The following is a 27045-nucleotide window of genomic DNA, read 5'->3' on the forward strand; positions in this document are numbered from 1 at the left end:
AGAGGGCATTTAAGACCTGTTCCTCAGAGATACTAGGTAGGGGACAAGTATTAGGTATGCTTTGGGGTATATGTGGCAGGGACAGGGGAGTGAAGTTTTCACTGAACCTGTAAGCCAGCAGGTTTGCTATATCCACAGGTTCTGTATATGTAGTAGCATTCACTACAAGTTCAGTGCAAATCTGGACCTTACCTTTGAGGTTACAGCTGTAACTAAAGAATGCCTTGTGGCTATCCTTAGTTAGAGAAGCTAATTTGGATTCATAGTTAGCTTTGGAGGACTTCACTAGTAGTCTTATTTACTTGTTTAAGTTGAGAAGGGAGAGTTTCCAGTTTTGAGACTGTTCCTTCCTACTCTTAAGACAGCAATTTCTTTCTCCTGTATAGCCTATTAATGGCAGTTGCCCACCAGGCAGATTTGTTTTTCTTGAAGATCTTGCTTGGGTTCTATCAGGTACATCAGAGTCCATACAATTGTACAGTTGCTTATATAAAGCATTGGTGTATAACTCAGCATAGGTGTCTGTTCCATCAGCGGTGGGACGGGCTATAAAGCTATTTCTGCTGTCATGTAAGAGTTGTAATTGGCCTTGAAGAAATTTTTTAATCTAGTTGTTGCTAAGGGGAGGTCATGTGTTATAGTTACTACTAGCGAGACTGATTTGTAGTCAGATCTCACCAGGGATGGCCACACACTGGGGGTGGTGCAGCATTCCCCCATATTGGTGAGCACCAGATCCAGGATTTTTGAGTCCTTTGTGGGTGTGCCAGCCAGCTAGTCCGGGGTGTTGGAGTTAACGAAGTCCAGAAACCTTTGGACAAGTGAGTTAGAACACATATATTTACCCAGTCAATGGATAGGTAATTAAAGTCACCCAAAATCAGGGTGTTTGGTTGTATCTTGATTGACTCAAGTAGATCCAAGTAGGATGAGTAGATCTCCGCAGATCCTTAAACCAAGTCTCAGTGACTGCACAAATGTAAGTATCTTCCAAGGTGAGGACTGCTTCCAATGAGTGCAGTTTCTGGTTAGACTCCTACCATTTAGCAGCATAACCTTCAGGTTGCTTTTAAAGGGTATTTTTATGTCAGGGAATTTTGTTCTTGTGACATTGTCTAAAAACGGCAAGAGCCTTAGCCAGTAACCAAAATCCCAGATGTGGCAGATGAAGACTATCTCTGGCAAAGCATCAAGGTCTGTCAACCATGTCATCCCAGGCTGTCAGATACGGGATAATTTTTTGATTGTATTGAGGTGTCATCTTACGCAAAGTTAAAATGCTGCTTAAGGCAACAGTTCAAATAAGCAGGCACAATAAGGCTTCAACCAGCAACTGCCAGCTCAGAAGGGCAGAGGCTACCGTCTGCTCCAACAAGTGTGTAGACCACAAACCTTCTTAATGTAAAATAACTGTTCTGAAGCCCAAGAGCTTAAACCAGAGCTAAGACACTTTTAGAATAATAGACACACTAAGCCTTCGACCAGAAACTCCCAACTTAGAAGGATGCAACCTATCTCTCCTGCCACAATAGTGTAGACTACAAATCTTCTTAATGTAAAACAGCTGGCCTGAAGCCCAAGTGCTCAAATCAAAACTAAGAGGTTTATAATAGTCACAATTTAATCAGGCTACTAACAAGCAGTAATAAATGCAGCAGAATAAATGCAGTTGAACATTATTAAGAACAAGCAGCAAAAGCAAAATAAAGTAATAAAGTAGGAAGAACCACTAATGTAAAAGCAGCTCAATAAAGTGCAATTCTTTAAGTTAAATGGGAAGGGATGAAACAGAAGATAATTCAAGGCTAAGAAACTAAGGGGTGGGCTTTCCCAAATAATCTCTCTGTACTCAGTGGAAAGAGCTGATGAGATGGGACTGGGAGGAGTGTCCAAAATCAGATTTATAGTAGGGGTGAGCAACTCAAAATCTGGCAAATTTAAGAATACAACAACAGTTGGGCAGGGGGGGGTGGCAAAAATAAAATGCAGAGATCAGCAATATTCAGGCAGAGTACAGCAAGTAAGCCAAAAAGCACTCCAGCTAAACAGAGATATTTCTAGCTAAATGAGCAATGATACTTCTCAGCTCCTCCCACTAATTAGCTGATGTTATTCACTGTTTGCAAAGGAATTCTTTGCAAACTTTTCTAACTGACCCTAGACAAGACCTCTTAAAACTCCAACAGAACAGAAAACCTAAAACAAAACAAATATAATACAAGAATACGATACAAAATAGAAGTAACCAAACCTTAAATGCAAAACTTCAATTCAAAATAAAATGCAGACAAAGATCAGCAATATTCAGGCAGAGTACAGCAAGCAAGCTAAACAAGTACTAGTTGTATTGGGTGTGTCCATCAACTGGACCTTGCCTAAAAAGGGACTAAGAGGGCAACAAAGACTTTAGCCAGCATGGGAAAGCCTCGAAACAAAAGGTGCAGAATATCCCTGGCAAAGTAGGGCTCTGGAACACCTAATCCCATGTTGACACATACTGGATTCCCATGAAATTACATCAAATATTTAAACAATTGTTGAATCCACTTACATTTTCCTTGTACCTATGCATCATTCTTAGAGAAGGAAGGGTTATGGTCAGGACCAGGGTCTTGCCTGCATTTGTGACATGCATGGAGAGTTCTGATGTATCTCTCGGCATATCCCATAGGGAAATGAGCACAAAGTCATTCACTCCATAGTGGGTTACTACCATATTATTGCCATATTTGCCAGGATAAAGGGGCTTTATGGGCCCCAGAGATATCAGTGAACTTGTCACATGATAGACAACTAACAGTCACCCTGTCTTTGTGCAAACTAGTGAGTGTATAATTGTGTGTGTCTGACTACACAGTCACCAATTGCCAATATATTTTTATTTGTACAATGATATAATGAATTGTATTTGAGTTGACTTAAATCCTGAACATTCTCTTTCGTATGTATGCCAGAAGGTAATTATATTTTCACTGAGACATAGTCTTCTTGAGTCTAGAAGGCTTTGGCAGGGACTTTTTAATAGCCTCAGCATAAGACATTTTACTGGGAGTTAGTAAAGAGTATAGTGAATGTGTATGGTATTCACAGATGTGTGTGTGTGTGTGTGTGTGTGTGTGTGTGTGTGTGTGTGTGTGTGTGTGTGTGTGTGTGTGTGTGTGTGTGTGTGTGTGAGGGAGAGTGAAAATGACACCAACAGAAAGTGTTGTATTAAGTAAAAGTTCATTACCTAGGAGCATGAGGCAGTTCCTATACTGACAAATGATTCCAAGTGCTATGAGGCTGGCAAAAGGAGGATAATAAGCAGGTTGACCTTCCTTCATAAAGCAGAGATTTGGATTATTATTTAAATATTGCACTCATAATGCACTTAAGGCCGCGGTGGTGCAGCGGTTAGAGTTTCCGCCTCACAGCAAGAGGTTCTCCCATTTAATTCTCGGCTGGAGGGCCTTCTGGGTGGAGTCTGCATGTCCTCCCCACAGTTGAGTGACATTAAAAGACATGCAGATAGGTGTGTGCATGAATGGGTGTGCCTTCCTTGAAGGTTGGGCGTTGGGCTGGCACCTTGGCACCATAAAAATCTACTGCCAAACATTAGCGGACCAGAGTTGCGCTGTGGCAACCCTTAACTGGGAAAAGCCGAAAGACATTACTATTTAAATATTGCACTCACTTGCTTTAAGGAGATAATTTAGGTTTCTGTTTAACTGGAGTAAAATGAAGAAGGCTGTCTTAAGCTGGCATTGTATTAATGGAAAGCATTGTGTTGTTGGAAAATGTTTCATACAATTACATAGCAGTTTATAGTGCTTAGGGTGGCGCAGAGCAGCTGAACTTTGCAATGTACACTAAAGAGTAGCACTGGGATGCTTAAGGTTGTTTGAACAAGAAAAAGTGTACAGTATGGCTGTTAAGAGCAGCACAGATTGGTCTGTATTAGTGAAACTAAAACTGAAGGTGCATCCATCTGTGGAGTGTAGGCTTTGGTGGTACTCACTGCAGTAAGAACAAGCAAAGAAAAATAAAGTACTATTAAAAATAGCCACTGTAGCTATCGGAATCCTTTAAATTAAATTTTCTAAGGAAAACAAACACAGCAAGGTGCAATATGCCCTTATTTTTTATTTCACACCCATTAGGTCATAATGCTATTCGGGCTCAAATTTCACAACTCTTTGACTGTGTCCAGTTTTATAAAGTTTGCATTCTTTTCATTTCCATTTCCTGTGGCTATAAACCAGTTAAATCTTACATAGTCTGAAGGTTAATAATCCTGATAGCCACTGTGAGCAACTACACTTTAAACTTTTTGCAAGCCAAGAAATATAACATTCTGGAAGACATGACCTGAAACTCAACAAATATCACTTTTTAAAATGACTAAATTCTCATTTATTTCTGTGTCCTTTTTATGGTGTAATATATTTGTAGGAAACACATAAGTAAGTGTCACTTGAAAAAAGTCAGACATTTGTACTGAGAGTTCACAGACTTGACAGTATTTCTCACTAATTCCATTCTTATTGAATGGGACAGTTATCTGACAGCAGAACGGGGCATTACAATCTCATCAGCTGTGGCTTCAGCCCATTATAGGCAAGAAACAGCTTTCCAAAAAAAAACACAATCATATCAGCATGTCAACCCACATAAAGGCACCACTCATGGTTAGAAAAAACATTAAAATTAAAAATAAGCAGGCAGGCTTGGATTATGGGAACTCCATGTTTAGATAAAAAAAATGTTTTTTTTTTCATTTTCTGCCATGGTGCTCTTTTAAAAACTACAGCTTTTTCTTAAAGATACAGAAAGCACCAGATACTACAATTTGCATATAGTAAAAGTAAACAAAGAAAACAGGATAACTATGGACCCCCAAGGGAATTTCAGTATAATGGGAAAGGGTGAAAAAGTGAAATGGCCACATTAGATAGATTGTAGCCAATCAGTGTCAGCTTTTAGCATCATGAATGATGTAACCATTGAGAGTACATTGAGAGTAACACTGTTTACCAAACAAATGTTTTGCTGGGTTTAGCTGCAAAGATAAAGCACAGACTATAACCCACACAACCTGAGTTCATCCAGGAGCTTGGGAGCTGGAAGAACAGGCAGAAAAGAATACGAGTGAACAGCCAAAGTTATATCACCTATCACAGGCATGAGGGAAACTTGCCATTGTACAGACTGCTAGCACTGGCTGGATATATCTCAGTACAAAGGTGTTATTGCCAACAGCAATCAGGCCATGGTGGGAGGCATGCCTACTAAGCAAAGCACAAAGTAGCTGGGGCCTGGCATGTGCAGTACTATGCATGCACTGAGGCTGGTACTGCAAGCCATGCCTATCATTCATGAATGGGGTTTGGGATTAGGGATAAGCAAAAATATGATAGGCTGATTGGTCAATTCTCACCTGATCAATTAACAAATGGACCAATCTGCCATTGCCCAAAAGAAAGACTAAACAGGTCAATTTGTCATGAGAGTGCTGATAACTGTCAAGCAGAACGGAGATCATTTTTTGCTGCAGTCCATGACAGCTATTAAGCCTATGCTTAGTTTCTTGGAAGCTATACTGACAGAAGCCATATAACAGTAGTCCCAGAGGTAATAGGTAACCTATTAGCAGACAGTCATTAAGATCTTGGAGAGCCTTGAGCAAAATGAAATTGGGTACTAAGAGTCCTTCATTGCAAAGCATAGATGAAGCTTTGCCATGCTTCTAACAAGGAGGTACATAAGCTTGGCAGAAGGAAATATAAAGATTTAGATTACATGAAGCACTATTTGGAAGGAATAGACAGATGTTTTGCTGGAGGTGGTAGTGCACTGGGTGGCAGAGGGGAAAGGGAGCAGACAAAGGAGGGGTTTCAAGTTTTCGAGCAGCAGATACATAGTGTGGATAAACAGTGCCGACAGAGAAGTAAGATAGGTGGAAAGTTTATAGATGGCTAAACAAGAAAGAAGACAAAAAGAGAAGTGTGGGAAACTAACCTATATGTGAGTCTGAAGGAAAAATCATGTAGTGGTACAGAACCAAAATTAAAAATAATTATGTATGCTGATAGTCTCCTCCTAGAGGTTCACAAAATCCACTAAATTCTACAAAATACAACTCAGTCTCAATTTGCAAACCATTGTAACTTTCTACAAAATAATAAGTTACAAATGAATAATACCAAAACAAATATCAAGATTTTTCTGCACAGTAAAGAAACTCGTATCCTTTCCTACACTGCATATGACAGATTTAAAAGGTATTATCCCAAATGTAAAGCAACAAAACTATCTTAGGGTAACTCTGGATCCCTTGATGAATTTCAACTTGCACACAGGCAACTTTGCTACCAATGTGTTAAAACACCTAAAACAATGTAATTGTCTCTCTCATCTTCTCTTGCCAGGTACAAGGATGGCTGTAGACAACAATGTCCTAATACCAAAATCTGAATATTCCCTTCACATTGTTACACTTCAGTCTGCTAAAAATACTCCCAAAATTCAAGTTACTGAAAACAAAATACTTGAATTTTGCTCTGTTTGCAGGTTCAAACAGCCATCACTCTACATTGTATGAAAAGGCATGCTGGTTGTCAATAACTAGTAAAAACACCTTCTCCTCAATTCCCTAACATTCAAAGTTCAGCATTTTGAGTCCTACCCACCTCCCAAATGCTTATTTCAAATCAGAGAACAAATTTACTCCCTTACAAACATCCAAGAAAATACAATCACATTGGTCAGGCCTCCATTCAAAATATCCACAGGAGGAAAAGCCCTCTCCAGAAAAGGCCCTGCCTCATAGGACTAGCTACCTTCTGACATGAAAAATATACAAAACAATTAAGAAGCACTTCCAAGATTAATCTATATGCAACTGCGTCCATAACATTCACTAGTAAATCTAAATGCAACTGCTTCCATAATATTGGCTGGTTCTGAAGCTTATAATAGCAGGTGTGTAAATATATAGCAATATTAATTTTAGTTGTTTTTCTTTCGGCTTTTCTCAGTTAGGGGTCGCCACAGTGGAACTCCGGTCCGCTAATGATTGTCAGTCGATTTTTATGGTACCGAGGTGCCAGCCCGATGCCCAACCTTCAATGAAGGCACGCCCATTCACACATGTCTTTCGAAAGCCACTCAACAACAGGGAGGACATGCAGACTCCACACAGAAGGTGCTCCAGCTGAGAATTGAATGTGAGAACCTCCTGCTGTGCGGCGACAACACTACCACTGCACCACTGTGGCTTAGATAGTATTATTAATTTTAGTACATATGTAAATAATTCTGCTCACCACTATTGTTCATTGTAACTGCATGTGGAATCCCTTTAAGTGTCCTTGTGTATTAATTTGCTGTGAATAATAATTTTACAGCAAGTTTATTGTTTCTGTCCTCCTGTATCTGGGCAGTGGCCGAAAAGGGTCTACTGGCCAGCCCACCTACCGAGTCATCAAACAGTAAAAGAAAAATAAAGAAATAAACTAGTCAAAGAACCATTTTCAGCTGTGAACCTTGCTATTAAATTCGTAAACAATCAGAAGTACAATGTCTCAAAGAAATACACTCAACCTCTTCTAGACAAAGCCAATAATACATAGGTGTTGCCCCCGCCCACCCCAAAATTTGTTCTTATAAATTTAGAAAATTGTTATATTAACAAGTTTTGCATTAGCATATGTTTTCTGAATGATCTGAAGTCTGAAACTCAAATGTCTGTTATTATTTAATGACTTTGATCTTCAAATAGTTGAGAGAAAACCACAAATTTTACAAGGAAGAGACTAAAAATACAAGGCAAAAATCTGGATGTGCTGTGAAATTCTGGACAGCTGAGAACTGGTGAAGACCTATTTTTAGTGTAAATCCAGGAAAATAAAACTGGAACAAGTAATAAAAATACAAACATTATGGGATTAACATACTGTAAAAGCATCCAGAGAAAGCCAAACAAATAAACAGGGAAAGATATAAATCAATGCAGCACTATAAATGGAATTTAACAGTATTTACATAAAATATGCATGTGAATAAAACTTATACATCAGATATATAAAATCAGTTGTAGTGGCTATCAAGAAAGAAGAGTCAGGAAAGGTGACTTGGTAATAGGAATGGTGAGTGAAAAATCATCTTAGATAAAGGAATGTGAGGTGACAATATAGAGAAAAGACAGAAAAGATGAGATGGAGAAATATATAGATGTATAAAGCTAAAGAGTTAGGAAAACAAGGCTTAGAAGTAGAAAAAATGAGAATTAGGCTATAAGCAAAGTAGATGGATAAAGGAAGCACAGAAACTGTGAGATGTAGCAGTGTGATGTGAAGTAGCATGACATATGATACAGGTTGAGAGTACTAATCAAAGAAATCAGAGGGTTGAAGAAGCACGACTGACTGGAAATGGTGAGCAAAAATGAAGGATTAGAAACAAGAAGAATAAATAAGGCAGTAGTATGCCTTAAGGTGGAGGGCAGTAAGACACATGCAAAACAGAAAATGATAGTTTAAATCCAAATTTTAACTGGCTCTGAAAAATCAACAATATTTGTCAGAGTAAATCTGTAGAAATGCTCATATGTTATAGGTTTAAACAGCAATGACAAAAGGCACCTTTCAAAGAACTGACCAATTACAGATGTAAAAGCATTGAGCAATTATAGATGTTAAACTTACAGTTCTGTACTAGTCATGGTGACTCCCCTTTAAAAAATAGGTTCATAGGTAAGTAAAAGGCTAGCCAGTTGCATAGCTAGGGTCTGTATTAGCATGTCAACAGGTCTGAATATCAAACGCCCTTACGTCGACATATATAGCATGAAATACCTAAATCTCAAATGACCAGAACAGCGATTTTTTTCCCATATAATCGGAGGTTAAAAGATCGTATAACTGAACATCGGTCTGAGATTCATAGAGAAATTCAAACAAACACATTAGCTAGACACCTATTAGAAAATGACAAGTCATGACTTTAAATTTAGGGCCATAGACATAGTATGATAAAATTAGTATAAAACCTGTCTTAATGAGGAAACAAATGCAATTTAAAAGATGATGTTTTTTATGCGTATAGCCTTTTTTACATATATAGTTTGGAGCTTCTCTCATTGTTATATTGCACTGAAGAAGGGTTGTACCTGAAAGCTCTGTTGTTGATTTCAATTAAATTTTTATTATTTTTTATGTTCTTTATGTGAGTTTGTTTTTTAGTTATTCATTTTCCTTGCATTACATTTACCGCTGATGGTCTATTTTATTGTGTAGATTTTCAGCTTCCCATCCATAGATCTAAGTTGCACTTTAATATGGACAGGGATGAACTTTGTTTTATGTGGATAGGAAGTCTGTTCTACAGGAGCGGTATCCTCTGTAAGAGATACTTGCACTCCAGACCAATCCGCTGATGTTTCAGAAAAGGTGCAGATCCCTAGACAGAGTATTTCTGATGCCAGTTGACTTGCTGATGTGCAGTAAATCCATCAGTAATGGATCAAAGGATGCCTTGTATGGCAGACACCTGTAATCTCATCTGTTAGTCTGTAGGATACCAAGTATACTGATAGTATTTTGAGTCGGTCCATGTAGGACTTGTTTAGGCCTTTTATCTTTTTAGTAAGGTATCTCTGTGGGCATTCCAGTTGTTGTATGTGTCTGGACAGATACATGCCAAAGGGGGCATTATAGTCAATGACTGGCATCATGATGGATGAGTAAAGGGGGACAATGAGATCCCTAGATTTAGTCACAATCCCTTTGTTTAGAAGCTGTGCAATATAGAAGGACTTTCTTACAATAGACACAAGTTGGTCAAAAGTTAGGTCACTATCCACATAAGTTCCGAAATCCTGAATAACTGGGTCAGCTCTTAGGGGCATATTGTCAATGTGGTAATCCTCTGGGGTAAACACCAAACCAGGTACCAGCACTCCAAATAAACTGATAAAATAAAAAACAGTGCCAGAAAGCGTTCGAACTCCGTCCAAGCAGTTTATTCAAACAATGGTAAAAACAGACCAAAATAAAAACACGAATATCTATTGTTAACGCTTTTGAAACCAAAAATCAACATGCGTTTTCGTCCTTGTGTGTAGGACTTCATCAGACAACACTTTAATTAATTAAAGCCTTTATATACTAAATGAAATCAATCTACTTATGTAAATTGTCAATTAACCTTACTTAATTATTTCAAAACATCCTATCACAGTGAAGAAACTCATGAATATTAATGCCTATCAGGGAAATGTAAAAAAAACCATCAAGTACATGAAATGCTTGCTCCCAATTACACTTGTCATTATTTATCTTAAAAAATACTTATAATTATAAATAAATATTCAATTAATAATTCATACACTCATTAATAAATAAAGATATAAATATTTAAAAAAATATATATTTAAAAACAACTTCCTAAAAACATTTTATTCTCATTATGTGTATATAAATAGGAAATGGTGTATTTAATGAAATAATGCCCTCTAGTGTCAATTATGAACATTACATCAGTTTGTCTATAACTTATTAGCTCTTAATTTAAGTAGGGGTGTTATGGTTAGGAAATCATTTAATCCAGGTTTAGTATTGGAATCCAAATGAACCTGCCACCATAATTCCTTGGATTCCAAGATTTCCTCCCATAATCCACCCCTAATGTCTGGCAAAATTTGATCAAGTACAAAAAATTGGAACTTGTATTCAGGACATATAGTAGTGTGTTTATATAAGGCATTTGTACTCTTGGCTTTCAGTATGTCATAATTATGTTCATATATTCTTCTTTTTAAACAGCGTTCCGTTTTACCTATGTAAAACGACTGACATTTCTGACAAATAGCCATATAAACAATACCCTTACTTTCACAATTATAGTGATTTCTACTTTTAAGCCATCTCTCTCTACTTTCAATATATATTGCTTGCTTATTGATAATGTATGGGCACTGTTGGCATCTGCCACATCTATATGTCCCATTCCTACGTTTATTTCCCATAATTAATTTACCACTACTTCTTTCCAATATTTTGCCTATATTTGGTGGATTTTTGTACACTATTCTAGGTGCCATTTTAGTTATTTCTTCAATGTCTGTTAAAGAGCTAAATTTATTCCATTCTTTTTTAAAAATTTCTCTCAATTTGATATTTGAATTATTATATTCCACTATCAAATTTCTCGAATAATTGACTTGTTCCACTTTATTATTCATATTTTCTTGATTATGCATGTCCATAAACCTCTGGGGACCCTCATTTCTTTCCAAAATTGGTCTAAACCTATCTAGCCTACCCAACTCAACCTCATTTCTTAACTTCTCTATGAAACACATGGGGTATCCACGTTCTAAAAACATATTTGTAAGGGTGTTACATTCTTCTTGAAAATCCTTTTCATCTGATGTCATCCTTGAGCCCCTTACAAATTGTCCTTTCACTATATTCTTCTTGCTATAGAGGGGATGTGCACTATCATAATGTAAATAGGAATTTACATATGTGTCTTTTCTATAAACCTTACTTTGAAATTTACCCTTCTCTTTATATATTTCTATATCTAGATATTTCAACGTTTCTGTATTTACAGTGTACGTAAATTTCAAATATGTAGTCGTTTGATTAATGTATTCCATGAATTCTAAAAATTTCTCCTGTGTCTCTACCCATAAAATGACTATGTCATTTAAAAATCTGTAGTACTTTATCCAGCATTCCTTAAATCTACAGTTAACTATAAATTGCTCCTCCCATTTGGCTAAGACAATATTTGCAAAAGTGGGGGCACAAACTGCCCCCATCGCAACACCCGTCCTTTGTTGGTAATATTCACCGTCAAACATGATGAAATTATATTTTAAAACGGTATCCATAAGTGTCACACTTGCTATCTTGTCTTCCAAACTTAAACTTTCATCACTGAATATCATTTGTTCAAACATGTCCATCCCCTCTCCAAAAGGAATACATCCAAACAAGTCGATGACATCTATAGTTATAAACAATAAATTATCTCTGTACATATTTTGTCTTATTAACCCCAAAAAGTTCCAAGAATCCTTTAATATTAAATTATTTTTTAACCAAATATGTTTGGTTTTTGAATCCACAAATTTGGCTAGTGGGCCAGTCTTAGCCCCTGCTGCCGAAACTATAGGCCTAAGGGGGGGGTTTGTCATGTCTTTATGGATTTTTGGTATCCCAAAAATATAAGCTATCTTAGGTTTCTTGACTTCCAAAAATCTATAAGTTGTATCATCTATTACTTTCTCTACCACCAAATTTTGTAAAATTATATCAATTTTTTGATAGCCTATATTGATTTCATTTAGGGATACCGCTCCATATTTATAATTATCTCTCAAGATGGAATTTAACTTCCCTTCATATAAAATTTTGTCCATAATGACGATATCCCCACCCTTGTCCGGCTTCATTATTCTGAGTGAGGTATTACTGCTTAAATTGTTTAAGACCTCCATCTCTTCCTTATTCAAGTTATAATGAACCCAACCTTTGTTACAATTTTTTCTAACTGAGCTAGTTATTAAGTTCTCGAAATTCTTAATCTGGGGAATCAAGGGGGGGTTGAAAATTGACTTTCTCTTTAAAACACCTTCATTTATTCCTTCTCTTTTAATGCCAGCCCTGTTAGCCATTATTTCCAAATTAATTTTTCTCGTAAATAACTTAACATCTAAAATGGTACGTGTATGATCACTTCTCCTATTAGGTATATATTTCAAACCTTTACTAAGTAAAGAAAAATGGTTAGGATTCAATATAAGGCTACTAAAATTATAAATAGTAAAATTATTATAAGTATATTTCACTTCATCCTGTACTGTTATTTCCCTATTTGGATCTATATGTATGTGTTCTAGGGTCGGGGCATCTACATGTATCTTCCCCTCCCTCTTTCCCCCCCCCCGATTCTGAAAATTTCTTCCATGATAAGGATTGTTTTCATACTCAGTTCCCCTTTCACCTAAAGGTGGAAATTCCACATCATAACTTTCACCATACCATCTATTATCCACTCCTGTCCCTTTTTTATGATCATAATCTATATTAATACTATTATTATTCCATTTACTTCTATATTTATTCATCTTGTTTCCTTGATATGCTGGTTTAGGGTAATTAGTATGATTTTCATACTCCTTTACATCTCTATTTAATTTTGACAATTTACGCTGTATCACCTCTTCACATTTTATATCTATTTCATTCCTTATTTGGAGGTATTTATCCTTTTCCTCTTTAATTCCATGAAACAAATCTGTAGTGATACAAGTGTCTAATAAATCAATTTCACCTCTCAACTCCATTTGCTTACTTTCATTTTCATTTATAATTAACTGAATAACCTCTAAACCACATTAGTTAAAAGCATCAATTAAACATTTGTGAAAATGAGAACCAATCTGCACATTATTAGGGTATCTATATACCCTTAAACCTTTAGGGACTATCTCCCTTTTTAAACATTCCCTTAGATAGGCATTTTCGATACTAAGTATTCTATGTTTAGTTAATAAATTATTTAATCTACCAATTTTCATACTGTAAGATTCACCATCATGAATAATTTCATCATTGCTTATCAAATTGTCAAATTGAATGTCTCGTTGGAGCCATTCAGAAGTCATTTTTTTATAATTGTTGTTATTAATAGGGGCAACAGTACCTTGCAAGCCAGAATTTGGCTTCGCTTTTCTTTTGGGTTTGGCACCCAAATCCTTGCTAAATGTATTAACCAGTTCTTCTTCCGTGGATCTATCAAGTAAACAGCCTGGAGTGTCGTTGGGGTTAAACATAGTTCCAACTTGGAGGTCGCCGGCTCCGTTGTTGTCGCCAATGAGCTCCCTCTTCCTTTTCCCCTTAGGTTCCTCCAAATCTTCGGCTCCGTCTACTCGGTCCACGAAACGCTTGCTTCCGGTAATTAAACTTGCGCATAAAGGTGTTAGCAAGTCTATTAATTCGGTAAGTTGCCCTATGAGCCTCCTGGCCTGTCCTGCTTCCTCCTGCGCTTCACCGGACATCCTGCCTGAACTCGGTACCAAGCGCTTTCCCTTCCGTTCACCGATAAACACCAAACCAGGTACCAGCACTCCAAATAAACTGATAAAGTAAAAAACAGTGCCAGAAAGCGTTCGAACTCCGTCCAAGCAGTTTATTCAAACAATGGTAAAAACAGACCAAAATAAAAACACGAATATCTATTGTTAACGCTTTTGAAACCAAAAATCAACATGCGTTTTCGTCCTTGTGTGTAGGACTTCATCAGACAACACTTTAATTAATTAAAGCCTTTATATACTAAATGAAATCAATCTACTTATGTAAATTGTCAATTAACCTTACTTAATTATTTCAAAACATCCTATCACAGTGAAGAAACTCATGAATATTAATGCCTATCAGGGAAATGTAAAAAAAACCATCAAGTACATGAAATGCTTGCTCCCAATTACACTTGTCATTATTTATCTTACAAAATACTTATAATTATAAATAAATATTCAAGTAATAATTCATACACTCATTAATAAAGCAAGATTTAAATATTTAAAAAAATATATTAAAAACAACTTCCTAAAAACATTTTATTCTCATTATGTGTATATAAATAGGAAATGGTGTATTTAATGAAATAATGCCCTCTAGTGTCAATTATGAACATTACAACAGTTTGTCTATAACTTATTAGCTCTTAATTTAAGTAGGGGTGTTATGGTTAGGAAATCATTTAATCCAGGTTTAGTATTGGAATCCAAATGAACCTGCCACCATAATTCCTTGGATTCCAAGATTTCCTCCCATAATCCACCCCTAATGTCTGGCAAAATTTGATCAAGTACAAAAAATTGGAACTTGTATTCAGGACATATAGTAGTGTGTTTATATAAGGCATTTGTACTCTTGGCTTTCAGTATGTCATAATTATGTTCATATATTTTTCTTTTTAAACAGCGTTCCGTTTTACCTATGTAAAACGACTGACATTTCTGACAAATAGCCATATAAACAATACCCTTACTTTCACAATTATAGTGATTTCTACTTTTAAGCCATCTCTCTCTACTTTCAATATATATTGCTTGCTTATTGATAATGTATGGACCTGGATTAAATGATTTCCTAACCATAACACCCCTACTTAAATTAAGAGCTAATAAGTTATAGACAAACTGATGTAATGTTCATAATTGACACTAGAGGGCATTATTTCATTAAATACACCATTTCCTATTTATATACACATAATGAGAATAAAATGTTTTTAGGAAGTTGTTTTTAAATATATTTTTTTAAATATTTATATCTTTATTTATTAATGAGTGTATGAATTATTAATTGAATATTTATTTATAATTATAAGTATTTTTTAAGATAAATAATGACAAGTGTAATTGGGAGCAAGCATTTCATGTACTTGATGTTTTTTTTACATTTCCCTGATAGGCATTAATATTCATGAGTTTCTTCACTGTGATAGGATGTTTTGAAATAATTAAGTAAGGTTAATTGACAATTTACATAAGTAGATTGATTTCATTTAGTATATAAAGGCTTTAATTAATTAAAGTGTTGTCTGATGAAGTCCTACACACAAGGACGAAAACGCATGTTGATTTTTGGTTTCAAAAGCGTTAACAATAGATATTCGTGTTTTTATTTTGGTCTGTTTTTACCATTGTTTGAATAAACTGCTTGGACGGAGTTCGAACGCTTTCTGGCACTGTTTTTTACTTAATCCTCTGGGGTAGACAACTTTCCAAAGGATACAATAATGCATTTTTGTCATTTTGTTTCAGTCCATGATTTTAGTACTAGTTATTTATTTGAAACAAACCTTCCTACTGGATGGCAAGGTCATTTGGGGATTCAGTGACTGCTCCTAGCTTGAAGTCATCTGCAGACTTAGGTACAGCTCTTTGGCATTGGCATCTACTTTTCTGAAGTACAGGACAAACAGGAGAGGCATGATAAATATGATAAAAATGATAAAACAGGCATGGCGAAAAAACTACAGTCTACTGCGGATGACCCATTGTGTAGGTGGGAAGTAAATAACTTGTGAAGCTTAACTAATAATGCCACTTTGAACAAGTAGCAGGTCTGCTCCATGCTAGAGGATGAGGTTATCTTAAATAGGTATTTTTCTTCAACATAGCTAGGCACTGGTAGTCAGAAAAGCCTAAAATATTTAAATTCAGTGCACATTTTAACCAGATAGCATGAAAAGTGGCCATTAAATGTTTCTGTTACGTCACTGGCCCAGCCACTGCAGAATATAACTGCAGATAGTTTTAAGTTGACAGCTAACATACTAAAAAAAAGTACAGTCGTGTAAAATCTTACCATCACGGTAGATGCCCTTCTCTTCCCTATGGTGAAGAATACTGCAACACTGATATCCTGCCAAGGATAGCCAAATATCGGGCCAATATACCAAAGGCTTTAGATCTTATATCTGCCGTACATCACACACTTGCTCCCTGTACTGGTGACATACAGACACAGTTACCCAGAACCAAATTGTCCCAGTAGAGAAAGGTCTCCATAGGACAAAGGAGACTGTGCACATCCAAAACGAGAAAATGGAGATGGAAAAGATGGACCCTCTGTCAGGAGGATAACCAAATCAAAGCCCAAAAAAAAAAGGAGAAGGAGGGAGGGACTGATTACTGCAACAGTGAAGAGAAGGACATCTACTGTTATGGTAAGATTTTATACAACTGTACTATGTCCTCCTACATCACTGCTGCAGTACTCTTCATCTTAGGGAGAGTACACCAGAAGAGGCAACAGCCCTACTGAAATGAGCTCTATTGGAAGTAGACAGACACTTGCTGTGAAAAGAACAACAAAAGCAAATGGTCTTAAGGAAATAGTTTGCTTAGGAACAGTCATATCCAATGTCCTGGAATGAAAAGAAACAAAAAGCTGCTCTGATGCATGAATGGCCTTAGTTTTATCCAAATAATACCTGAGCTGTCTGTGCATATCCAAGGTATGCAGGACCCTCCCACTAGCAGACTGAGGAGAAGGAAAAAAGGAAGGGAGTTGTACTGCTTGATTCAAGGACAACTCATTAACAATCTTGGGCATAAAAGAAGGATTAGTACAAAGAGACACCTTGTCTTTGTGAAAATCCAAAAAAGGAGGAATGGCCATAAGAAACCCTCCAAGCAGAAGTAAGAGCAAGCAATAAGAAGGTCTTCCAGGGACAGTGTTACAGAGAAACAAACTGCAAGCTCAGAAGGAGCCTGAATCAATTTTTCCAAAATAAAATGAAGGTCCCAAGGAGAAAAAGGAGGAAGAATAGGCATCCTTGGGGACATAAGATGCAGGACACTTTAAGAAACTCTTCGCTGGACAGACAGGCAGAAATAGCTGACAGATGGGCCTTTACAGAAGAAAAGGCCAAGCCTGACAGGAGCAGCTCACACAAATAGGAGAGAACAAGAAGAACCCCCACTGAAAAGGGGTCCTGGCTATAAGCATGGCACAAGACAGAAAATGTTTTCTGTTTGGCCATAGAAAACTTTCTGTTTGAGATTTTTCTTGTTTCCTGTAAAACTCTGAGCATATCCCCAGAAAAGAGGTGCCTAAAAGGGATCAAAGCCATATTACCCAAAGTGTCAGTTGAAGAGTGGGCAAGTAAGGATGGATAAGTAACCCCTTGTCCTGTGTGATGAAGTCCAACCGGTGAGGTAACTTGTGGTGATTGCCCCTGGCCAGATGCATTAAGAGGGGAAACCAGTGCTGTCTTCAAGAAAAGGGAGTCACTAGCAAGAGTTTTGAGGAGTCCAGCTGAATCTTCTGTAGGACTCTTGGAAGGAGAGAAAGGGGAGGAAAGACATACAGAAACATCTCCTTCCAAGGAAAAGAAAGGTCATCTGTTTTCCATGCCAGAATCCATGACACTCTGGAACAGGAGAGAGGGGGCTGCCTGTTCAGAAAGGAGGCAAAAAGATCTACCTAAGGAATATCCCACTGATGGACTTATGTCCAGAAACACATCTCTGTGAAGCATCCATTCTTGAACCTGTGTTTTGGACCTGCTCAAAGAGTCTGCCACTAGAGTGTGTACAGGAATACTGCCTGAAGAGTGAGCTGAAAACTGAGAGCCAGATCTCAGGCCTGAAGAGCCAGTCTGCAAAGAAGGTAAGACTTTGTGCCATCCTGCTTGTTGACATACCACATCTCTGTGTTGTTGTCTGTGTAAACCCTCAGGGGCCTACAGAAAGCATGGGGCGAAAAGCCTAAAGAGCCACAATCAAAGCTCTCATATCTTTGATGTTAATATGCTCTGACTACTAATGGAGGGGACAGATACCTTGAACATTCAGGTGACCACAGGAAGCCCCTCACCTCATTTCTGAGGCATTGGTGAACAGTTATTGAGTAAGAGCCAGATGCTGAAAGGGCAGGCCTAGGCTGAGGGTAAGTTGCTGAATCCACCACTTGATCCCACTTGAGACAAGATGTACTCTAAAATCCAGAGGCTGGCAATTGCTGAAGATGAACTGACTTGAGGTACCACTGAAGCTTCAACATATGCAGTCTGTCAAGAGGGAGCATTGGAATAGAACAGTCCATGAATCCTAGAGCCAGAAGAAACTTTCTGGTTGGAATGGCAGGCACAGGAAGAAGAGACAAAAAGAAAGTTGTCAAAGACAAAACTTTGGAGGTGGAAAAGAGGCTAATATCAGTACTGTCTGAATTCTGCAGTATAGATATACATGATCCTGAGAGGGAGTCAAAATAGAGTCTTGGAAGTTGATAATGAATCCCAGACTTTTATTTATTTTATTTATTTATTTTACATTTGTTAACCGGGCTAGTCTAGCTGGATATATGTCCATTTTCAGTAGAGGCCCGGGGAGAAAAGCTCCACACATGAATCAATTACAAAGAGACATATTAATAAAAAGTTGAGTACAATAGGAATATGCATTTAATGACAAGAACAACAAAATACCTAAGGTACTCCAAAAAAATATACTAGTTCAGTAGAAGCATCACAATTAAACAGCTAAAAATTAGCAAAATTGTTTTCGATAATCTGTTGGAGAGAGAGAAGTAAAACAGGGATTAATGAAGAAATACAAGGGAGGAGAAGAGAGAGAAGCAAAGGTCAGTAAGGAGAAGAAGTAAGAAGATGGAAAAGAGGACAGGGGAGAGAAAAAGGAGGAGTGGGTCAGAGCATAAGAGGAGAGCAACAGGGCGAGAAGAAGAAAGTATATGTATAGTTAATAAGTACAGTGTATAGTTATAGTAGAGTAGGGGAAATGAAGAAGGTTAGTCAGGAGTCCTACAGGAACAAAGCCAGTGATTTTGGAAGTACAGTTTGATTTTTTGTTTGAAGAGTGGTAAGGAGGGGATTAGAGTGATATCAGTGGGTAGCTGATTCCATGTTCTACCTACAGTATTGGTGAACAGAGAGTCACCAGCTAAGTTATGGGATTTTACAGATTTGGTCATGAGTTTAGAAGAAGATCGTAGGGAGGTAAGATTATTATAAGGGGTTAAAAGTTGAGAAAGTATAGGGGTGTTATCTGGTTGGTAAAGTATCTTGTGGGCAATGGTTAGTTGTGAGATCATGAGGCAGTTTTGTAGCTCAAGCCAGCCTAGGAGTTTTAGGTTATGACAGTGATGTGTTCTAAAAGGGTTACCGGTGGCAAAGCGGGCAATGCTATTGTAACAGGTTGCTAGTTTATTTAGGTTAGCCTTCTTAAGGTTAGTGAAAATAGGTGAGGCATAAAAGAGAGTAGATATCAGATGGGAGTGGGCTATAGTAGCTCTGGTAGAAGGTGTAAGAAATGGTTTAATATGGTATAACGATCCTATTTTTTGTTAACTGTTTTGATGATGTTATTGATGTGTTGATCAAAAGTGAGATAGTTGTCGATGGTTATACCTAGCAGTTTAGTTGTCGTGTCAGGAGAGATGACAGTGGTATCATTAGACATGATGTCGAAATTTAATGGGGAGGCTCGAGTGGTAGGAGTGAAAAGGAGAAGTTTTGTTTTTTTAGCATTGAGGAGGAGGTACCGTCTAGTAAACCAAGTTTCTACAGTGTTAAAGGTAGTTTGAGTTAGAGAGAGTAGCTCTGAAGAGGTAGATGCTGAACAAATAATAGTGGAGTCGTCAGCATATTGGATGCAGGTAGCTTGAGGGATTACAGTGTTGAGATCATTTATGTAAAGGGAGAAGAGAAGTGGGCCGAGAATGGAGCCCTGTGGGACTCCAATAGAAACAGGCAATAAGGAAGAGATATGATTGTCCCAACAAACGCCTTGATGTCTGTTGCTAAGATAAGAAGTAAACCATTTTATAGCCAGGTTATCAAATGAGAGGGATTCAAGGATGTTAATAAGGGAAGAGTGGTTTACCATGTCAAAAGCTTTAGAAAGGTCAATGAATAGAGCAGAGGTGAAAAGATTGGAGTTACGATAGTTGTTGATAGCGTCAACAAAGGAAAGGAGGGCAGTGGAGGTGCTATGGTGGGGTCTAAAGCCATGTTGACAGTTGGCTATTATGTTGTGTAAAGAGAGATACTGTACAAGTTGCTGATGGATACATTTCTCCATAATCTTGGCTAGAGGTGAGAGAAGAGCAATAGGTCTAAAGTTAGTGTAGTCAATAGAGTTACCACCTTTGTGTAGTGGGATGATATGAGAGACTTTCCATATATCTGGTATGGTTCCCTCTTGGATAGTCCTATTAATGAGTATAGATATAGGGTATGCTATCTGTTTAGCAGCCTTTTGAAGAAAGAGAGAGGGGAGTTTATCAGCAGAGGGGGTGCAGGGTTTCAATTTGAGAATAAGCTTGTAGATGAAAGAGGTAGAGATAGGATGAAGAGTGAAGTTGTGGGGGGAATCAACAGGATTATTTGGAGGGTAAAAGTTATTGGCGTTCAGTTGTCTAGCAAGAGATTGAATGGTTTCTATAAAAAAGGAGTTAAAAGTGTTTGCAGTATGGTTAGGTGTATCTGGGTCTGCGTTTATTGGGGAGGGAGTTTTAGCTGTTCCAGGTGAAAGGAGTTTGTTGATTGAAGACCAGAATTGTTTGGGTTTATTTAAATGGGTTTGTTGAAGTTCACAGTAGTAGTTTCTTTTGTCAGAGATTATAGCTTTTTTTGTAAGATTTCTAAGTTGGCGAAAATGAAGAAAGTCAGAGCTGATTCTATGGTATCTCCATTTTGTTTTTAGTAAGAATTAATTGCTTTGTTTCCTTTGAGAGCCATGGGGCTATATTAGATTTCATTCTAATAGAGCGTTCAGGGGCATGTTTGTCCAAAATAGAAAGGAAGGTTGAGTTAAAGAAAGAAACTGCTTCATTAAGAGGAAGTGATTTCAAGGGGTTCCAGTTGCATGTTTTGAGATCATTTTGAAATAAGTCACTTTTGAAGTGTTTGGTTGAGCGTATTATTCTAGTGTTAGGGAGGTTTTGATAGTCAGTCTTTTCTCTAGAGATATAGGTTAGGCAGTGGTCACTAAGGTCATCAGGCATAGTTCCTACTTTGTATGAGACATTGACTTTGTTTATGAGTATCCAGTCTAAGATACTCTGTTTCTTACTTGGTTTATTAAGCCTAGTTGTAGTGGTAATGGATTGAGTAAAACCATGTAGGTTTATATGACAGGAGGGATTTTCACTATTAATAGTATTCCAGTCTATATTAAAGTCACCCAGAATTATAGTTTCTTGGGGGTAGTTGGTGGAAACCCAACTGAGGAAGTCTTCTAAGATCGATATATTGTTGCCTGGTGGTATGTACATACAGATAATGTAAAGAGCGTTTTGAGCATTTAATTGAAGTTTAGCAATGATGGCTTCAGCTTTAACATCCTGGGTTGGACAGGCTGGGAGGGTGGAGATGCTAAGATGGTTCTTAAATAGAATTGCCACTCCACCACCTTGACGTTTAGAACGATCAAGCCTATATAAATGGTAGCCTTGGGGTATGATCTCAGTGTCTTTGGTGGCTGGCTTTAGCCAAGTCTCAGAGAGGCACAGAATATCAAAGTGGTGAATGTCTAACAGGGCATGTAAGTAGGGTACTTTGTTGTTTACACTTCGTATATTTAGATGTCCTATGAGTAGGGTGTTATTGAAGTTAGGTTTAGATATTTGAGGGGAGGGATATGAACGGCCAGGGTTGGGGTGAATATCACCGTCTTCTAAGGTAGGAGTATTAAGTCTGGATGTGAAGTTGCTTTTTGGAAGGGCTAGTTGTTTCATTCTTTTATCAGAGGGTAAGGCATAGGTGAGGTGAGAGTGCCTATGAAATTTGGGAAGGCGATAGCTAGGGGTGGAGGTAGAATTTAAGAATGAGGTAAGAGAGGTGTGGATGATAGATGTATGTTTATTTATATAGTCTGGCTGGTTTATAAGTGGGTGTTCGAAGAAGGTAAGAAGAATAAAGGGAGGAAGAGAATAATGCTAAGAATATCAACATGGTGGGTAAGTATGGAGTCATATGTAGAAGTGGTGAGATAAGGGAAGTTATAAAGTAGTAGTGGAAGAAAGGGTAGGAGAAAGGTGGAAGAAAGGGTAGGTGGTGTTATAGGTATAAAGCAAAAGGAAAGAAGGAATGAATTAGTAGGAGGATCTGTAGGGTGAGAAAGGAGGATACAAAGTATAGGTATAGGTATAGAGAGTGGATGTTTATGGGAAGAAAGTTAATTGAGGAAGAGGAGAGAAGCTAGTTATAGGAGAGGAGGATGGTTTAGCATTAGAGGAAGGAGGGAGGGGGGGAGAGTCTGTGCAGAGGGGAGGGGTTTAGTTTTTAGCGGGAAAGAGCAGGATAGGTTGTAAGAGTGAGGGGGTGTGACTAGGGAAGTATAAGGTTAGGACCCCTGGGGGTGGGTGGGAATTGGGGGTAGGGAGGGGAGCGGAGTGAGCCCACAGGGCGAACGGAGCGGGACACACAGAGTCCAGAGAAGAAGGAAAAAGTAACAGAAAAAGCTAGCAGATAGAAGGTTTGAGATAGGTAGCGTAAGGAGGAGTGGGTCACAGAGCCCTACAAAGATGGAAAGGGATAGGAGTGAATGAGGTGAAAATAGGAAGAATATGGAAGTGAATAAACCAGGACTGTAAGTATAGATGTGGACAGAGTGACACCTAGTGGGCAAAGAGTAGAGGTACAGAGGAAGAGGAAGAACCAAAGAGTTCCAGAGAGGTTCAGAGTCAATCAGTGAAAGGAGGTTTTCAGAGGGGTAAGTTAGAAGGGAGAAAGACCTGGGTGTGTAGGGAGAGAGTAAAGTATGAGAAACTAGAGAGAATGAGTAGGAACATAAATGTTACAGCTAGAGTGGGCTAGAAGAGTACAGGAGATACAGTGAGATGGAGGAAGGTTAGGGTTTAGAGAGAAAAACCTGCACTATTTGCAGTGAAGTCTAAATGAGGGAGGGTGTCACCAAGTGGCTGGAATAAAGATACGTCTTACTCCACTTAGGATATCCTCATTGAATACTTGGACTAAAGAAGAGGGCAGCTAGTGTAGGTCAGGGGGGACAAACATAGAAGTTAGGATAGGAATACTAAGGCTGCTGGCTATCCTGGCAGGTGAGTGTACTAAAAACAATTATCAAGGTTAAAACAGTAGTTCAGTAAGGGTTCAGCAGTAGTTACACATACTTCCTTAGTTTCCTCCTGGTTAAAAGTCCAAAAAACAAAGGGGATGAGGCAGCTAGGAAGCCTGCTTTGGTTGTTTGTTTGCTTGAGCAATTTATAGCGCTGACTATTTTAGGTAGGTTTGAGGTGTCCTCACGGGCTTAGATCACAGGGGTAAGTCAGGGCAGAAAGCTATAGAACAGGAGAGAGAGTTTAGAGAGAAATAGTGTTAAAAACAATTTAAACACATCTTGTTTCTGACTTACAATGAAATGTCGTTGAATTATAAGACATCATATTATTAGTAGCAGTTAGAAGCACTTGTGAAAAAGAAAAAACATTGCGTTTCTATAACAGATAATTTAGCCAGCAAACTTCAACAGCATAAAGATCTATAAGAACAAAACCCTTCAATAATGCAGCTAATAGTCTTTGAGTATGCAGAGTTACGTTACAAGCAGGAATAAATCACCTAACACATGGCGTTTACTGAGTATTTAAATCTCCAAATACACTTCATGAATATAGTGCATTAACAGTTCCCTCCACAAATGTAGATTAACTAATATCTTTTATATAAAAATGCAGCTACTAGCCATACATAACTAATATGTTTGAAAAAATGCAACTAATAGCCATACTACCGCATTGACTTTAGGATGGAGAAGATGGCATAATGCTGAGCGATTAAATCACAAAAGCCAATTCCCCTATGCAGTACCTTAGTACTTCCCACCACAATTACTGTTAATACAGGCGTCACAATAACGCCGAGATGGTGGTGTAATGGCGGGATTCAGTCACCAAGCACCTTGCAGTTACCGAAGAATAAAACCAGTAACACAATTAGGTAGGAATTGGGAGGAGTGGGTCAGAGCATAAGATGAATTCCAGTCTGTAACAGGCAACTGGGAGAAGGTGCCTGAATCAACAGGTCATCTAGCTAAGGAAAAATCCAAATGCATTGGAACCTGCAAAAGGCAATCACAGGAGCTAGGCATTTTGTGAATACCCTTGGGGCAGTAGAGAGGCCAAAGGGCAAAGCAGTGAACTGAAAATGAGGGGAAGAAACACAGAAATCCAAAAACCTCCTGAAGAGAGGGTGAATAGGAATATGAAAGTAAGCACCCGTCAAATCCAAGGACACTAGAAAAGCCTGGGGTAGCAACAGAGGAAACGAGGTTTTAATTGAAAATGCATAAAAAGAAAGAATCTTGAGAAAAGTGCTGGGTAAGGAGAGATCCAGAATAAGCCTCCAAGTGCTCCCCTTTTGAGGAACCAGAAACATTCTGGAGTAAAATCCCATTCCTACTTGGGAAGGAGAGAAAGGCTGAATAGTTTCCTGATCCACCAGGGACCCAAAAACCTCTGAGAAATGAGAAAGCTGCTCTAGGTGAGGTTGAGGAATCCCTGAAAAAGGAAGGAGAGACTTCCACAAAATAAAGTAACCCTGATGGATGATTGACAGAACCCAAAAATCTGAGGTGATGAGTTGCCGGTTTAAAAGACAGAGAGATAGAGAGAGAGAAAGAGTGAGAGAGACGAAGGGACAAGGGAACCTGGCCAACTGTTAAGGGGAGCAAAATGTCAAAGAGTAGCAAGTTAGACAGATAAAGGAGGCTTTTGGGCCACAGGAACCTGAAAAGAGTTAGCAGAAGGCGCTCACCTACCACCCTTTCTGCCTTTAGTGGCCTGATAAGACTGTCTGCTAACAAAAGCAAACCTAGAAGGATGGTTCCCCTGGAACGTAGGAATAGGTGACACGAAATATGTTTAAAGGCCTGCAAAGCTTTGCCTTTTTGAAGAGACTTAAACATGTCAGCAGCAGCCGTCCCAAATAGATTTTTATTATCTAAAGTAGCATCCAGCAACTTGGCCTTAATGTCTTCAAGCAATGGCTGCAGACGAACCCAAGAACAATGCCTCATGACAGGTCCAAAGGAAGCAGCTCTAGAAGAGCCATCAGCAGTATCATAGCTGCAGTTGATAGAGTGGTGACCCACCTAAGAGGTAGAACCCAAAATATATAAAGCAGATGACTTTTCTTCAGAATCAGAGAGGTTAGAAATAACCTGACAAGCCTGGGCAATCAAGGCTAGAGCATATCTAGTCATGTGTGGACTTGCTTCTGTACACAACCACCGTGAACTTAATCCCCTGACCCTTATTGCATACAGCCTCTTCTCAATTCATACTTGACTCTAACCACAAATCTCCAACTCCTAATACCTTTTTTCACTAAATTTCTCCACTACTCATATTTACCTCCCGCCCTTCTTTTTCCACTTAGCTTACTCCCCTTTCTCAGATTTCACTTGATTCTAACTACTACTGCTACTACTCTCCTCTCTTATTTATAAGTTAAAAAAATCTTTAATTTTCCCTCTTTGACCCATAGCCACCCCTTTTTTCTCTTGACACTTAACCTTTTTCTATCGCTCTCTCTATCAACCTCCCCCCTGCTTCTGATTACTGATGTACATGCTGTTGCCTGTAAGAATTAAGATTTGATATACAGTACTTTCTGTACTCATCTTAAACTCGGAGTTAATTGTCATTACTTCTCTTGTAAATGGGGAATTCTTTTTGTATTAGAGATATATGAATGACTTTAGCATATCGTTTTATTGACTTTTTTGTAAATAACACCTTTTAAACTCTCACACAATTGGGAATCCAAGCATTATAATGCATGTTTATATTACCATATGTATACTGTACTGTTTGTAAACATTTTTATGGTATGTAATACTTTGTGGAGCTTTCCACCCCGGGCCTCTGCAGAAAATGGGTACAAACTCAGTCAGACATTCCCAGTCAGCAAATGTCAAATAAATAAACAAATAAACAAATGTGGGTCTGGTAATTGATGGCCCTAAAGGACAAAGTAGAAGCAGTATAAACCTTCTTTCCAATCTTCTCCATTGCCATACTATCCTTATCCAAAGACAGAAGCTGGTCAGAGGAGACTGACACCACAGCAGGATCAGAAGGACACATAAATAGAAACTGACAATCCTCAGGAACCTTATAGAACTTGTCAAGTTTCTTTGGAGCAGGGGGCAGAGAATCAGGAGTCTTATAAACAGTTATAAAGGTGTCTAAGAAAGCATCCCACACATGATGTACTGCAGAAGGTTTAGGAGCATCCACCAGGAGCAACTCATAATACTACTTCTGGATATCAGATACCTGAGAAAAATTCCACTTAAAGTATTGCACCTGGTTACTGTGTTCCCAAAAGACAACTCCTCCAAAGGAGACTCAGGGCTAATGGACTCCTCTTTATCAGAACCACAGGCCAAAGGAGAAGACATCTAGGAAGAATAAGACAAGGACTCTTCACCAGACTCCAAACCTCATCCAAGGAATCAGATTCTCTAGGAGTAGAAGTTCAAGAGGG

This window comes from Protopterus annectens, chromosome 4.part1, assembly GCF_019279795.1.
Source record: "Protopterus annectens isolate FY-2018-M chromosome 4.part1, PAN1.0, whole genome shotgun sequence".
In the NCBI taxonomy this organism is placed as follows: Eukaryota; Metazoa; Chordata; order Ceratodontiformes; family Protopteridae; genus Protopterus; species Protopterus annectens.